Here is a 14,031-nt window from a genome sequence, read left to right as displayed (position 1 = left end):
TCATGGAAATTGAAATGACTGCCAGGAAGGCATGGAGAAAGGTTGTGCGACAGATGGTGGGATTTCTGAGGCCAGGGAAGTCTGTAATTTATATTTCTCAGGGCTGGTTTAAAGCACTATCCAAATAGCCCAAGCTGGAGCACCTAGGGAGGCTGGTCAGTGAGTTGCTAAATGTAGACTGTCTGATAGCTTTAGGATTTCAGGAAGTAATGATCAAATAAAGTCCTTGTCCTCATGGAACTTAGACTTTTCTAGGTCTTTATCTCTCTGGGTAAAGACTGATGCTGAGGTAGACAGTGAACATAAAATTAGGCAGAGTAAGATGACTCACGTAGGATGATTTAGGGGCAAGTCAAAGTCTTCTCCACCGACCTTCCCAGCAAGCAAGAAACAACTATTTTGTCAACTTGTTATAGTGTCTGAAATACCGCCATTAAAGATGCATTGCTATTCTGAATTGCGAATTTAGAAATAATCCCCTGGTAAAATGTACATACTCTTTCAACATATATTTGTTTCTTTGCCTTCCTGGCACAAACATCTTAGACCAAAGCTCTGGGTGGTGGAGATGGTGCAGTGGGTGGGACAACTTAGGGAGGTAGCAGTTGTAAAAATGAAATAGTTCACAATTTTGTTGATATTGGACATTCGCGCAGGAATTTCCAGCATCTACTCTAAGCCTTGCTATGACAACGTTGTAGGGGCATGGCTTCACTTAGAAAACCCACAGATCAGAAAGAGAGTGGCTGGCATCTATGAAGAAGACGCCATGTTGTTTCTGCTATCAGGAGAGTCCAAGAGTGCTCGCCTTCATCCTTCATTGCTCTCTGACAATTTGTGGAATTAACTACAGAGTCATGATTACTCTGGCCAGCTGATTACCCTGGTGAAAGTGTGTTCTTGTTTCCCCAGAGCCGCCAGCCCAGTGGAAATCCATGTGCTGCTTGTTTCTTCAATTTCTTGTGCCTGAACCAATGACGATGACGGTTTCAGGAAAAGAAGAAGATAGAAAGTCCTTCCAAGCCATGACTGAGGTAACGAGCTACAAAGCTTGACTAAGCCAGGGTTAATCTCTTCCGTTTCTTCACATGACTTAAAGGCAGTGACCTCATTCGTGGGCTCTCATCCTACTGTCACTCCCAGTTGAAAGGTCCTCTATCACCCTGTCTAATCATTCGGATCCTCCAGTTCCTTCCAGTTCAGAACACGACTCATGTTCTCCACAAAGTGCTTCCTTTTCATTCTTGTCTGCATAGTCCAGTCTTCTGACCTTTTATTGTTCTTATCGTTTTCTTAGACTGTTATGGTTTTATTGCCCTGCAGTATTATATATCAAGTTCACAGGCATCCTTTGTATCTCTCCAACTAAACTATAAGCCCCTTAAGGAGAGGAACGATGTCTTATATATCTCTAGTGCTTAATGAATTACATGGCACTGTAGCACTTTTTGAATTGAATTGAATTGACCCATTCATCTCTAATCCAGCGGCAGTGCTAAGTTTCCAGCCTTGACTTGGAATGAACAGTGCCAAAGGATATAAGAAAAATATTAAAGTTGATCAAGTCTTCAGTAGAACAGCTCCACTAGAAACCATAAATTCCCTGTGAGGATCGGACGGAGAACATGCTCTGAATACATAACCTTGGATCACTGTGAGCAAGTGGGTGAAACAAGGTGAAAGGTGATTTAGAGGAAAGGAAGAGAAAATTAAAGAAGATTAGGGAACTCAGAGACTATATTTTGAGACTATAACCAGCAGGACAGTTAATCATCGTGCGTTTCCAGGGCACGTATTTTGTAGTAAAGGGTGGTTTTAGAGAAAAAACACTGGGGCAGAGAAGAGGTTGTTCAGCCAAAGATGGGTGAGCTCCTGGAAACAACTGGGAGAGAAGAGGAAGAAAGTTCTGGAACTGGAGAAACAGCATTGTGGAAATGAGAAAAAAATAGATTGGAGACCCCTGGCCTAGAGCCTAGAAAATGTAGGGCACACTTTGTGTAAAGATTTTACACTTTGTGTAAAAGATTGTAGAAAGCGAGCCAAGGTATGTCTTAAAGAATATTCACTGGAAGTCCTTAGCCACAGGGCTTGTCTGGGCCTTTGAAGGTCTTGACTACTTTCCCCATCCAGGAACGAGTGGAAAACCTCAAGGGGTGGATGGCAGGGAAATTGTTAAAAGTTTATTCGGCCAAGGGCTGGTCATTAGTGCCACAAGCTGTCCCAGTCCATCCACCTAGCCCTGGGGGCAGGTTTTACCTCTGATAAAGACAGGATTGGGTTCTGGAGAAGAAAGGGCAGTAGAGAACAAATCTTTACCCCTTCATTTTCCCGTGTCTCATTTGGTGACCTTATAGGGTGTGTCAAATCGATGATTTCTTTCCGGCTGCATTTACCTGCCCCGAGGTTTGCTGTCTCGGAGGATGAGGTTTGTTGTTGCTGCTGCAGGAAAAATGGTCTGAACTGGGGCAAGATTCAGAAGCCTGTGGCGATGCTTTTCATGCTCTTTCTAGAACTGATTCCTATCCGTGTCCTTAGGCAAGACACTCTCTGTTTTCCCATCGCTAAAATGGGATAATAACTGCTCTGACAAAAATAGCATGGGAATAAATCCATTTGCCAGGCTTCTCTCCCTTTGAAGTCAACAAGGATGCCTTATTATTACTATAACCACTTTAACGCTCTGTCTTTGAAGACACCAGAACAAACCTAGAGGCATCTCAAATACATTTAATTGCGTCCATTTTTCTCCCCGCAGAAATACAAGAGGGGTGGCCAAAATGTGTGAGTGGGAAGAGGCAGCCGTGTGGGTAGAGGGAGAACAAGAGCGGTGAGGTCAGAGCTTCACAGTCCTGATAGGAATCACAATCTCAATGATAACGATAATCAGGAGCACCATCTGACTGTTTTTTTTAAAATATAAAGACCCTCCACGAGCATGCTGTAAACATTGGTGAAAAACCTGGGTGGCCTCTGGGGCTGGAAGCCGATTTCAGACGCGCAGTTTACAGGTGGGGAAAAGGAGACCTGAGGAATCATTGTCGGGAATCAAATGAGGAGCAGAAAGTTGGAGAAATTCACCTCCAAATTCACGGGGGCAGGCTTGTAGCACCCACATCCTACTCTGGTGGCAGAGCAGTGATTCTGAAGAGAATTGCAACTCTCAGATGCATGCCTTTATTATTCAAGGTCCAACCTCAGCACAAAACCTGTGGGTGATTTTTCCCTCTCTCTTTTTTCCTGCTCACTCTTTCTGGGCTGATTCTATTAATTTCCCCCAATGGCACGTGTGCGGTCCTGCACCGACGCTGCCATTGCTGATCTCCTTATTCGTCTCGTAGCAGAGAGGCCATTTGGATGAATATATGTTCCCCATTTTCTTTGCATTATAAATTCAGTGTTGTGGGAAAAGGAGCGAAATGTAATGGCAAGGCCTCCGCAGAGAAATGTCCCTATTTGAGAAGAGGAGTTTTATAGGGGGGAACACTTGACAGGCTCTCAGTACAGTGGGTACGTTTTTCTGTACAACTGCATCACCACTAATGATAAATGAGGAATGTATGATAGCTGGCACCATTGTCTGACAGCTACAGTTTTGGCCAGAGGGCCGTGGCAGCCTTTAGACTTCTGTTCAAAATGAGTTAAACATATTAGGCATTATGAAGGCACAGAAGCCTCGAGAATGAGTGCTGAAATGAGTGATCCGGGTAGGCTCCTGGGTACACAACTTGCAAAGCAGATGTCATTCTAATAATGTGTGATATAGAACATGCCTGGCCTAAACCCTGCCGGATGAAATATGAAGCCCCGTTGGTGATATTTAATACCATTTTATGAGGTGCCATCTTATAAAGACAATGCCCGCCGTATGTGGAATGCTTAAGGTATTTTGCCAAAGGCACAGGGAGGTATCTGGAGTAAGTAGAATTTTTATTATTTTATAAGCCTTTACTTTGTAATATTTCTGTTTCCACATTATTGTGGGGGCTTGCTGCCCTAACCCTCTGTCGAGTGAACCTGACGAGCGGCTTGCTGGTAGATTGACGGATAGCCCTCGCTGTTTCTGGAAGAAAAGGCTAGCTCCCACCTAAATGCGTTCTTCAGAAAGCCCTCAATGCAGAAATACAGCTTTACTACCAGCATTCTTTGAGCGGGGACTTTGAGGGCAGCACACAAAAATATTGCCATTTTGCAAGTGGACCATCTCGAGGGTAATAGAGGATTTGTGTGGACTACAGCTACCAGTTCACATTTTCTCTTTTCTCTACAGTTTCTGATGCCGGGTACCCACCGAAGTTTGGGGTCCCTTTTAGGACATCCTAAGGTTGATCAGCCTTGTGAGTCTTAAGCCACAGCGTCGGTGTGGATCTTGCAGCCCCTAAAGTCCTAGGAAATCTAAGCGTGTGAACAGCGATGGTCCAGGGCTGGAAGTGATTCTCAGGAGAGGTGTGCATGGTGCAGAGAGAGGAAGGGCACTGTTGGGAAGGATGAAGTGATGATAAGAGTACCCAATTTAAAGCATGTCACATTTACATTTGTTTTCTAAATGCATTTACATTTACAACTCCCATATCACATACAGCCCTCCATAAGTTGAGAGACATATAACTGACCAGGCTCAGAATGCTTAAGAAAGGCATCACATGTTACATTTCTGAATCAGGGTCTGTTCTCCTCATACTCATGGTCTGGGCAGTGACATTTCTTCAAGGATCTGTTCAAGGTGAAGCATCCTGTATTAATTATAGGTGCAATGGATGAAGAAGAGTAGACTTTTAAATTTTTTTTCTTTTTTGAGATACCGGCATATCAAAGAAACTTCCCAGCACATCCTCAGAAGTAACATAACCAAGGTCATTTACTTCTGAATTTAGGTTAAGCTCTTTGGACAGAGCTCTGCCCAACAGTTTGTGGGCGTGAACACTGCCTTCTCTCAATGATAAACCATCCAGACAGTGCGCAAGGCCTGCTGGATGTGTGTGGCCAGGAAGGCTACTTTTCACCGAACCGTTGCCCCTCTGCCACCATCAGTGGAGCTATTTGCTAACGCGTAGCCTGGTGTGTTTGTTTTCCAATGGGCTTACACAGATTGTTCTTGTTATTGTGTGATTTAGTTAAATATCTAGTAATTGATGAAATATTACTGCAAAAAGAAGGGAGTTGTTCCTCTGCTATTGAAATGCACACTTTGGGGCTACTCGATGAAAGCAAGACACTAAAAAAAAAAATGTGCTGTTGAATTAGGCATGTGTAAGACATCTGCAGAGGATTGGAGGAAGATCATAAAAAGTAAGAGCATTTTACATTCAGATGGCTTTACAAGTGTCTAGTTCTCATTCCATTTGAAAGAGACTGAAATCAGAGATTGTAACTGATGGATGCTAGGGGTGTGGTTTTTGTAAGAACGACTAGTTGAACCCCCAACAGCTGATGCAAAGACAAGGTTTAGGTCTACATCAGAAGATTGACCGATAATGTACTTTGAGGAGTTTTCAGCTAAACTAAAATGTTTAAAGTCTACACAGATGACTTTTGCAATTCCGTGCTTTGGCAGACGCTTCTCCTCAACCAGCCCACGACGGTCCTCATTGGGGAGGATCTGAATCTGTTCAGGTTCCAACTGCTGGTATGATTCCAAGCAGAACGGCTCCTTTCTTAGATGAGCTGGATTTTCACATCAGCTTTTTTTTTTTTTTTTTTTGAAATGAAGGGAGTCAGAAAAGTTTGGTGCTTGAAATAGAAGGACAACATTGTAGAGTCAGGGACAAGAGCACAGGATTTGGAGCTTGATGACCCAGCTCTGCTACTAAGTACGAACAACCTTGAGGAGGTACGTCACTTAACCTTTCTAGACCTGTTTCCTCATCTGTAAAATGAGGATAATGATATTCTTCCCTATCTACCTTGCATCATTGCTCTGACTAGCAAACGATAGAATGTGAAACCTTTCACATCATCTATGAATATGACTTGCCCCTGCTGCTGCTGTTTCTACCTCCATCAGAACCGCGATGGCTACCACTCATACTGTGCTTCCAGCTACTACTACTTGGGTACTGATGTGACTAGGGAGAGTAGGCACTGGTTTCCCTCAATTCCATGGGGTCTCTTTTGGAAGGACAGCTTTGCTTCAAAAGGGCAAGTGCTAGACTAGGGGTTAGAAGACCAGTTTCTTGCCAATCAAGAAATGTGTGACTCTGGAGAAGGCATCTCAGGCCCTCCATGTGTGAAATGAGGGGATGTCACTCACCAGTGGTTTTCAAGCTGCTTTTCTTCAGAGCCCTAGGTATCTGCTTCCATCTGATCTGTTTCATTATTATATGATTTTGTGTGTAGCGTTTCTGTGTAAAATTTTGTTTAGAAAATGAAAAAAAAGTTCCAGTTTTAAAAAGGGCTTACAAATCACTGGATTAGAGGTTCCCTAATGTTCCTTTTAACTACAAAAGCCTGCAATTTTGTCATTCTGGGAATTATTATGTCCCCCATTCCCTGATTCTCAGACCACTGTGGTCACTTAATTCCCAACTTGATCGTCAGAGCCAAAGAGAACAAATTGTCCAACTAATTAATTGCCTCCCATATGTGTAAGTGCCAGCTTTCAGCGTGTGGCCTGGCCCTTCCCTTTATGGACAACGGCAGCCTCAAGGTCCATATGACAATATTTTCTGTGGCAGTCCTCAGGTCTAATCTTTAAACAGGACCTGAGACACCTCACACTTGTCAGGAGAAGTAAAGGAGATTGGCAGATTGGTGACTGTCTATCATTTTCAGCTAAGGTGTTTTAGAGACACGTGTGCCCCTCACCCTCCAAATACAGGGAGAGGAATGTGTGACGGCTACAAATCCTCTCCATCTCTTTGTATAAAAGTCTGACTGATTGCTCTTTTGCTGTAAATACCTTGATAGATGAACTAGGGAGAAATGCATGTTTCCAATGAAGAGCACAGAAGTTGTGACTGGATGTTACCACAAGGCCCAGTCCCTGCCCCAGGGAAGGTATTAGAATGAATCAGATTATTTCCTTCCCTCTTCACCTCCCTTGGCTGGAAAGTCCTGAGATTGTTCTTCTAAGGGATTCACTACAGGCTGTGGTCAGAGCCGTTCTGTTGCTACCCCATTTCCAGGTGAGCCACCCCTCTGCGGCTTGGGGTTCAAGGTTGCTCTGACTGAAGACTCCTCACCTGGAGTGGGTAATAACTTGATATTGCTTAGCACAGAGATTTGGGGGAGACGGATATCCCTTGACTGGACACTGTCTCATGTCCCATAATTTCTAACCCATTGTGATCAAAATAATCAAAGAGGCCGGAGAGGACACATATCCCTAATTTTCACAGGCTCCTGAAACCATGTTTCTGAGTACTGATGTCACTGAGCCCAGGCTCCTTTTTTGTGTCCTGTGAATTTTCACCAAGGAGATGGGAGTATCTCCGTTCTGATTTGCATCTGTAGTGAAGAAGATCTGCTATGCTTGCTGGCCAGGCAGATTGATCTGCACCCATTAGAAAGGTCTCATTTTCCAACAGTAGGGTAAAAACTTTTGCCAGCAGGATCGGATAACTGAATGATTCAGGTAAACAGTGTTTTGGTTGTTGGAGAGTTTTGACAGGTACTATATGTGGTTATGTGTTTCTAATGCTTTACAATACTTAATTTTTGAACGAACTAATTTGTGAAACATACTTTTATTAGATGTATACTGTTGTCACTCCTTGGGAGTTACAGATGTCTATCCAAGGACATGCAAATAGACAAAAAGAATTCCTCCTGAGGATCAGGCTGTAAAGTCAACATATATTGTGCCAGAGCACAGATAAGTGAAATCTCTTTACAGTGATGGGATGACTTTCATGTTCAGAAATACTTGGCTGCAAGCTGAGGCACTATTGTGGCAAATCTACACAAATAATATAATTACCAGAGAAGGGGATGATCAGATATAAAAGTAGAAAAAGGGGAGGATTCCAGTAGCAAATGCTGTCTCACGTACGGGAGAGAGAACCTCAGCCTGGTAATGCTGTGCTGTGGTCAAGACGGCTATGTCAGGTGATGCCATCTAAGACACCAGCCATACAACAGATCCCCCTTGTTCTGATTCACTTAAACTTCTGATGAGAGTTCATTTTATCATGAGGCTCTGGCCTTGCACAGAAAACTCCCGGGCAGCCAGACCCAAGGATTTAGGTCTGAAGGAGAGTAACACTTGTCTTATAAGTAATTAAATGAGCACTTAGGTTTTACACCACAGGTCTCTTGAGCTTGACTTGCATGAGTCCACTGGTGAGAGATAGGCTGTTCTCGGTGTGCCAACAAATCAGTTTCCAAGGACCATCAGAAATGCAGACCAGACCCTAATTAACAATGGACACAGTTGCCTGTGTCCACCAGGGTAAGTGCACCAACCGAATAAATGTTGCCTTGTAAGCTGCATGAAAACAGCTCACTGGACCCTCCCTGGTCAGCAGACCTTTTGTACATCTGCACCGTGGGACCCTTTCGTCTAATCAGAATTGTGTACCAGTGCCAGGCAAAATAAGTGCACACATTGGTAGGTAAGTCACATCTCTGTGACTCACCTTTCCTCCATTTGGCCACAGCAGACAAAGGATCTGCTACATCCTCATGTCAGTAGTGTAGCATCTTCAGCTTTGCTGTTCCTCATGCTTTGGCCTTGCACATTGACTCTAGACTTGGGTTTAGTCTTGCTTTTGTTTTTTCCCATTTTTCCCTTTTTTGTTTTTCATTAAGAGTGTCGTTGAAACTTGGGTGCCTGGACGGCTTAGTCAGTTAAGCGTCTGACTCTTGATTTCAGCTCAGGCCATGATCCCAGGGTTGTGAGACTAAACCCCACATTGGGCTCTGCACTGGGCATGGAGCCTGCTTAAGATTCTCTGTCTCTCTCCCTCCCTCCCTCCCTCCCCTCCCCTGCTCTTGCACACACACTCTCTATAAAATAAAAATAAATAAAGAGTTTTATTGACGTTTAACTGGCAAACCATAACAGCACATTTAAAAGCATGTGATTTAATAGGTTTTGATAATATTGATATACCCATGAAACCATCACCACAACCAAAATAACAAACACATCTCTCGCTCTCAAAAGTTCCTTTGTGCCCCTTGTTAATCCCCATTTACCCTGCTCCTGGGCAACCACTGATGAGCTTTTGTCCTTAGATTTTAAATCAAGCTCTTGTGGTATATTTTTGTACTGGTAACTAAGGACCGTTTATTACTACCTCAGTTGCCTCAATGGACTTTTCTAGCTCTGTTGGAAACCTGGGTGTCTGCATTTCACTTCTTGTTGCAAGAATTCCCTATTAATGAAGACTTTCTTGTCCAGACTGTGTTCTGTACTTTGCTGCTAGAATAATTGTATTTCACCTACCTTCTGGGCTCTCCACCTGTTCTCTCTGCTGCATTCCTGACATCAACCTGCCACCAGTTCATTTCCCAGCTTTGTTGGCCACCAAGCTCTGCATGGCAAATAACTTTGCTCTGCCACTGCTCCACTGTAGGTCCTTGATAATGTCTGGTGTCTTCTGGCTACGTTTTCCCCCTTACCTGCTCCTAGAAATGTCCCTAAAAGTTGCTTGAAGCCACTGGTCTAACCAGTTGTTACCTTTCAGTCATTCTAGGATGAATCTATCCCGTCATCAGTTGATCCTATTATTGCCAAGAAAACATTTATCCCTACAACTAAAGCACAGTTATTTTGATTATTTCTTTATTCAGAAAGTTCCTTGGAATCACAGGGTATCTCAGTAGCACCATTGTGAATGTCACTGGCCTGCGGGTAGGTTACATTGATTTACTGGTTAGTAGAAAATTCTGGGTTATAGAAAAAAGGATGAATTGTGATAGTGACTAGACCCCAGCTGATGAGGGGAGTCAAGGGAAGAAGGTCACTGCAGGAACTATGGGGCTGTTTTCAGGAGTATCACCAGGACTTTCTATTTAGTCTTTGAATTCTGAACATTTTCTGTAGCTAGACAAACCCAACGGGCGGAGGTAGTTATAGCTCCTCTACCTCTGCCTTAACCAGAATCAGAGTGAGAAATTAAATAACAAGAGGTTTAATCCAGTTCTCTAACATTTATTGAGTTACCACCATGGCTAGACACAGAGTTACTTGGTGGTGAGATTTAACAGACCTTGACCGTTTTTGCTGTTGGGCTGCTTACAGCTCAGTGAATGAGAAGGAAAAGTTCCTGTTCTAGTATCAGAACTCCTTTGGCAACTCTTCCTTGTTTTAACAGTTGTTTATAGACCTGCATGCTTAGGGGACCTTTCATGCGTTAGCTAATCCCCCAGACTCAACCTCATGGCCGACTCTAGAAAAATACCTGCTTGATCATTCTGGCTGTGGCATCACTTCTGGAACTTTGATGTGTGCCTCAGAGGTGACTTAGTGGCATATGTCTGTTCTAGGTGAACTGCTTAGTTCATTAGGTCCTGGGATGATGGTGGGAAGTGCTCTGCCGTGGAGGGCTAGAAATAGCATGACCCATCTGTATGTACCCACTGAATTTTGGATTTGTATGCCCAGTTGCTGTTTGTACTCACATGAAGCCAGAGTGCTATTTTCTCCTGAACACTTCTATAAGAGCCAATGGATTTTTGATCCTGGTTTCTTTTTGTTTTTTAAGATATGAAATTTTGGATATAGGGTCAAGTTAATAAGGCAACTCAGGTATCTCTATCTAGAGGGTCTCCTTCCTTTGAGGGAAAAGTGCAGTATACAGAAAGAAATGTCCCTATTCACATAAATATCTTCATGGCCATAGTGTGTAGTTCGTTAGGGACTTTAGTCACTATTTATTAGTATACTCATTGATAATTCTGGTCAGTAGCATATCTGGATACTTGAGCTGTCTCAGATTTTTTTTGAATGTTTATTTATTTTTGAGACAGAGAGAGAGCACAAGCAGGAAATGGGCAGAGAGGGAGACACAGAATCTGAAACAGGCTCCAGGCTCTGAGCTATCAGCACAGAGCCAAACACAGGGCTCGAACACACAAACCGTGAGATTTTGACCTGAGCCAAAGTCAGAAGCTTAAACAACTGAGCCACCCAGGCACCCCTCAGAATTCTTTTTTTTTTTTTCTTTCTGGAATTTTTTTTTTTTTTAATTTTTTTTTTCAACGTTTATTTATTTTTGGGACAGAGAGAGACAGAGCATGAACAGGGGAGGGGCAGAGAGAGAGGGAGACACAGAATCGGAAACAGGCTCCAGGCTCTGAGCCATCAGCTCAGAGCCCGACGCGGGGCTCGAACTCACGGACCGCGAGATCGTGACCTGGCTGAAGTCGGACGCTTAACCGACTGCGCCACCCAGGCGCCCCTCTTTCTGGAATTCTTAATACAGTCCTCAAACACAATTAATTTAAATTAATATCTTTTATAAGCATATGCCATCTCGATACGTAAGAAAAGAGGGTCTAGAGATTTTAAAAATGATTGAGAATGTCAGTTTTGAAGTATGGTGATAATATCTGATACATATCTACCTGAGGCATCCTACGTATGAAGTCCTTATAAGACCAGTTCGTTTAAAATAAAGAAGTCATGGGAATGTAATGTACAGTATGGCGACTCCAATTAATAATACAGTTGAAAAATAGTATAGCATATCTGAAAGCTGCTAAGAGAATAGATCTTAAAAGTTCTCATCACAAGAAAAAAATGCTTATAACTATGTATGTTAACTAGACATATTGTAATGACCATTTTGCATATATACAAGTATTAAATCATTACATTGTATACCTGAAATTAACATAATGTTGTATGTCACTCAATAATAAAAGGTCAGTTAGCCTTGCACAGAGTAAATCTCTGTAATCTAATAAATTATATAACTCTTAGTCTTAGCTAGGCTCTATTTATGCCTTTCTGTGATGGAGTTGATATTGTATGTCTGTGTGTGTGTGTGTTATGTGCAAGTTTAGGTTTTTTGTTTTGTTTTGTTTTGCGGAGGTGAGTAGAGACTGTAAAACAAAGAAAAACATTATTAATAGTACAAATCCTCCCCACAGCTATAATGGTGAGTCAGTAGCATGGTCATTATGTATAAGCACATGAATTTTTATCTCTTTAATCTTTCATGAAATTAAATTACTTCTCTTCCTTTAGGTTCTTCCCCTGAGCAGAATTTTAGGGAGGCTGGGTGATAGTGAAACTTAGGAAACATTATATTAGAATCTCCTCCTTAGAATATGAAATAAACCTAAAAAATGATATAATAATCTGTACAAGGGCACTTCGGTATAAATCTTCAGATTGTTTCATTCATTCATTCAACACCTGCTTATTAAGCACTAGACACTATTGAGCACCAGACACATGACAATTAGGTCCATAAACATAAATTTGGCACAGTCTCTTCCTACAGTGTTGTTGATAATGAAACGTGTTTCTCGGAAACAGTGAACTCCCAGCACAGAACTTGTCCCGTAGGTTAGGTTAAGTAAGTGTTTACTGACAATAGTCATGGTTTCCCAAAGTGTACTCTGTGGAACACTCACCTGGAGGTGCTCTGGGAAAACAACAGTGAAAAGGAGATTCCTGGTCAAAATGTTTGGAAAATAGTAGCTATTACCTTTCTCTCTTGAGGATTCACAAAGCAGAGTTATATATTTAAGGCTCTGAGAAATCTTACTGAATTTTGTTTAATCCAGCATCTCCAAAGCTCACTTAATTGGGGTACCCTTCTTTAAAGTAAACTTAATAACCTCTGTGGAACATATGTTAGAGAATACAGGGTAAATGAAAGTGAAAATCAATGTCAGAAAGACCTCTAATGGTTTAAACAAGCCGTGGAAGCCTTCGGTTCTTCCCCCAACTGCATGACTGAGGTCCCATCCCTCAGAGGCCTCATTATTGTATGTTTTTGACTGAGTGCAAAAGAAAAATTTTGGCCCAATAGGATGAGTAATATTGGGATATATATATGTATATATACCATAGTTTATTTTGTATATATAAATTATATGTACACAATATATATATCATATATATGTTATATGTAAATATATATACACATATACACACACATATATGTGTGTATATATATATATGTATATGTATATATATATATATAATTTATAAAGGAAAACATCACTGGACAAAAATGTACCATTCTTAAAAATTGCCCACTTGTACCCCCAATTGTAGTTCATATGGAATCACACTTCTAGCAGATTCTAGGTACATTTCCATCCCAAGTCACCTGGACAATTTTTATATTATTAACCACATGAGTAGAATTTAATGGGAATAGCTCAAATAAAACCTGCCCTCACACTACCTTTGATTGTCAGTTTCCATTTTCTGAATGGCATTGATGGGAGTTCTACTCAGAATCCTTCCAAAATGTTTGAGGAATCCTTCACCATTTAAGAAATATAAATCAAGGTTAATTGAAGAAAAATGAGAGAAAGCGTGTCTTTATGTTACTCTGATAAATCTGTGGCCAGGCAATAATTGCAAAACAATACATAGGTGAAAAATAGAAGCTGACAACTCAAAGTAGCAAATTCTGATTGTATGGAATTACATTATTGCACAGGATAACTCAGCTCCCCGTCCCCATTCATATGCTTCCTTGGAAAAAGCTTGGAAACCAGGGGCATTTTTCTATACCCATTATTTTAGTTATACAGGTGGTTCATTGAACAGAACCTTTATTTTTGGATCCCAAAGTTAACTTCATTCCTTTAGCAGTGTGACTTGTGTTTCTCTCATGTACAACCCTTGTTTCAAACTCCATGAGATTTTTCCTTTTTTCTCCCCTTCCAGCCTAGATATTGTTGCCACTGTCAAATGGGAAATACACAGAAATAGGAGATTAAAAATGTAAATTTTATAAACAGAAATCAAAGGTCCTAAATCCTTAGCAAAGAAAAGCCAACATAAGTAAGAACATTAAAAAACATACATAAATAGTGCTTCCAGGCTGAATATGTTAAATAATTCAACAGTTAAGTCATAAGCGTTCTTAAACTTAAGTATAAAAATGCCCTTGACAATAT

The 14,031-nt window shown here is 41.6% G+C and overlaps 1 long non-coding RNA gene across 1 annotated transcript in view; it reads left to right on the top strand.

Moving 5' to 3' along the window:
* The first annotated feature begins 915 nt into the window (after window positions 1–915).
* The window catches only part of LOC123580819, a 96,061-nt gene continuing 82,945 nt past the window's right edge, over window positions 916–14,031 (top strand). Inside the window, exon 1 of the long non-coding RNA XR_006703478.1 lies at window positions 916–1,034. This is a non-coding gene — a long non-coding RNA (uncharacterized LOC123580819). The remainder of the gene's footprint in view (window positions 1,035–14,031) is intronic.

The sequence above is a fragment of the Leopardus geoffroyi genome, chromosome A3, assembly GCF_018350155.1.
Source record: "Leopardus geoffroyi isolate Oge1 chromosome A3, O.geoffroyi_Oge1_pat1.0, whole genome shotgun sequence".
Lineage (NCBI taxonomy): Eukaryota > Metazoa > Chordata > Mammalia > Carnivora > Felidae > Leopardus > Leopardus geoffroyi.
The sequence above is the reverse complement of the archived record's forward strand: the minus strand, read 5'-3'. Positions and strand labels throughout refer to the sequence as shown.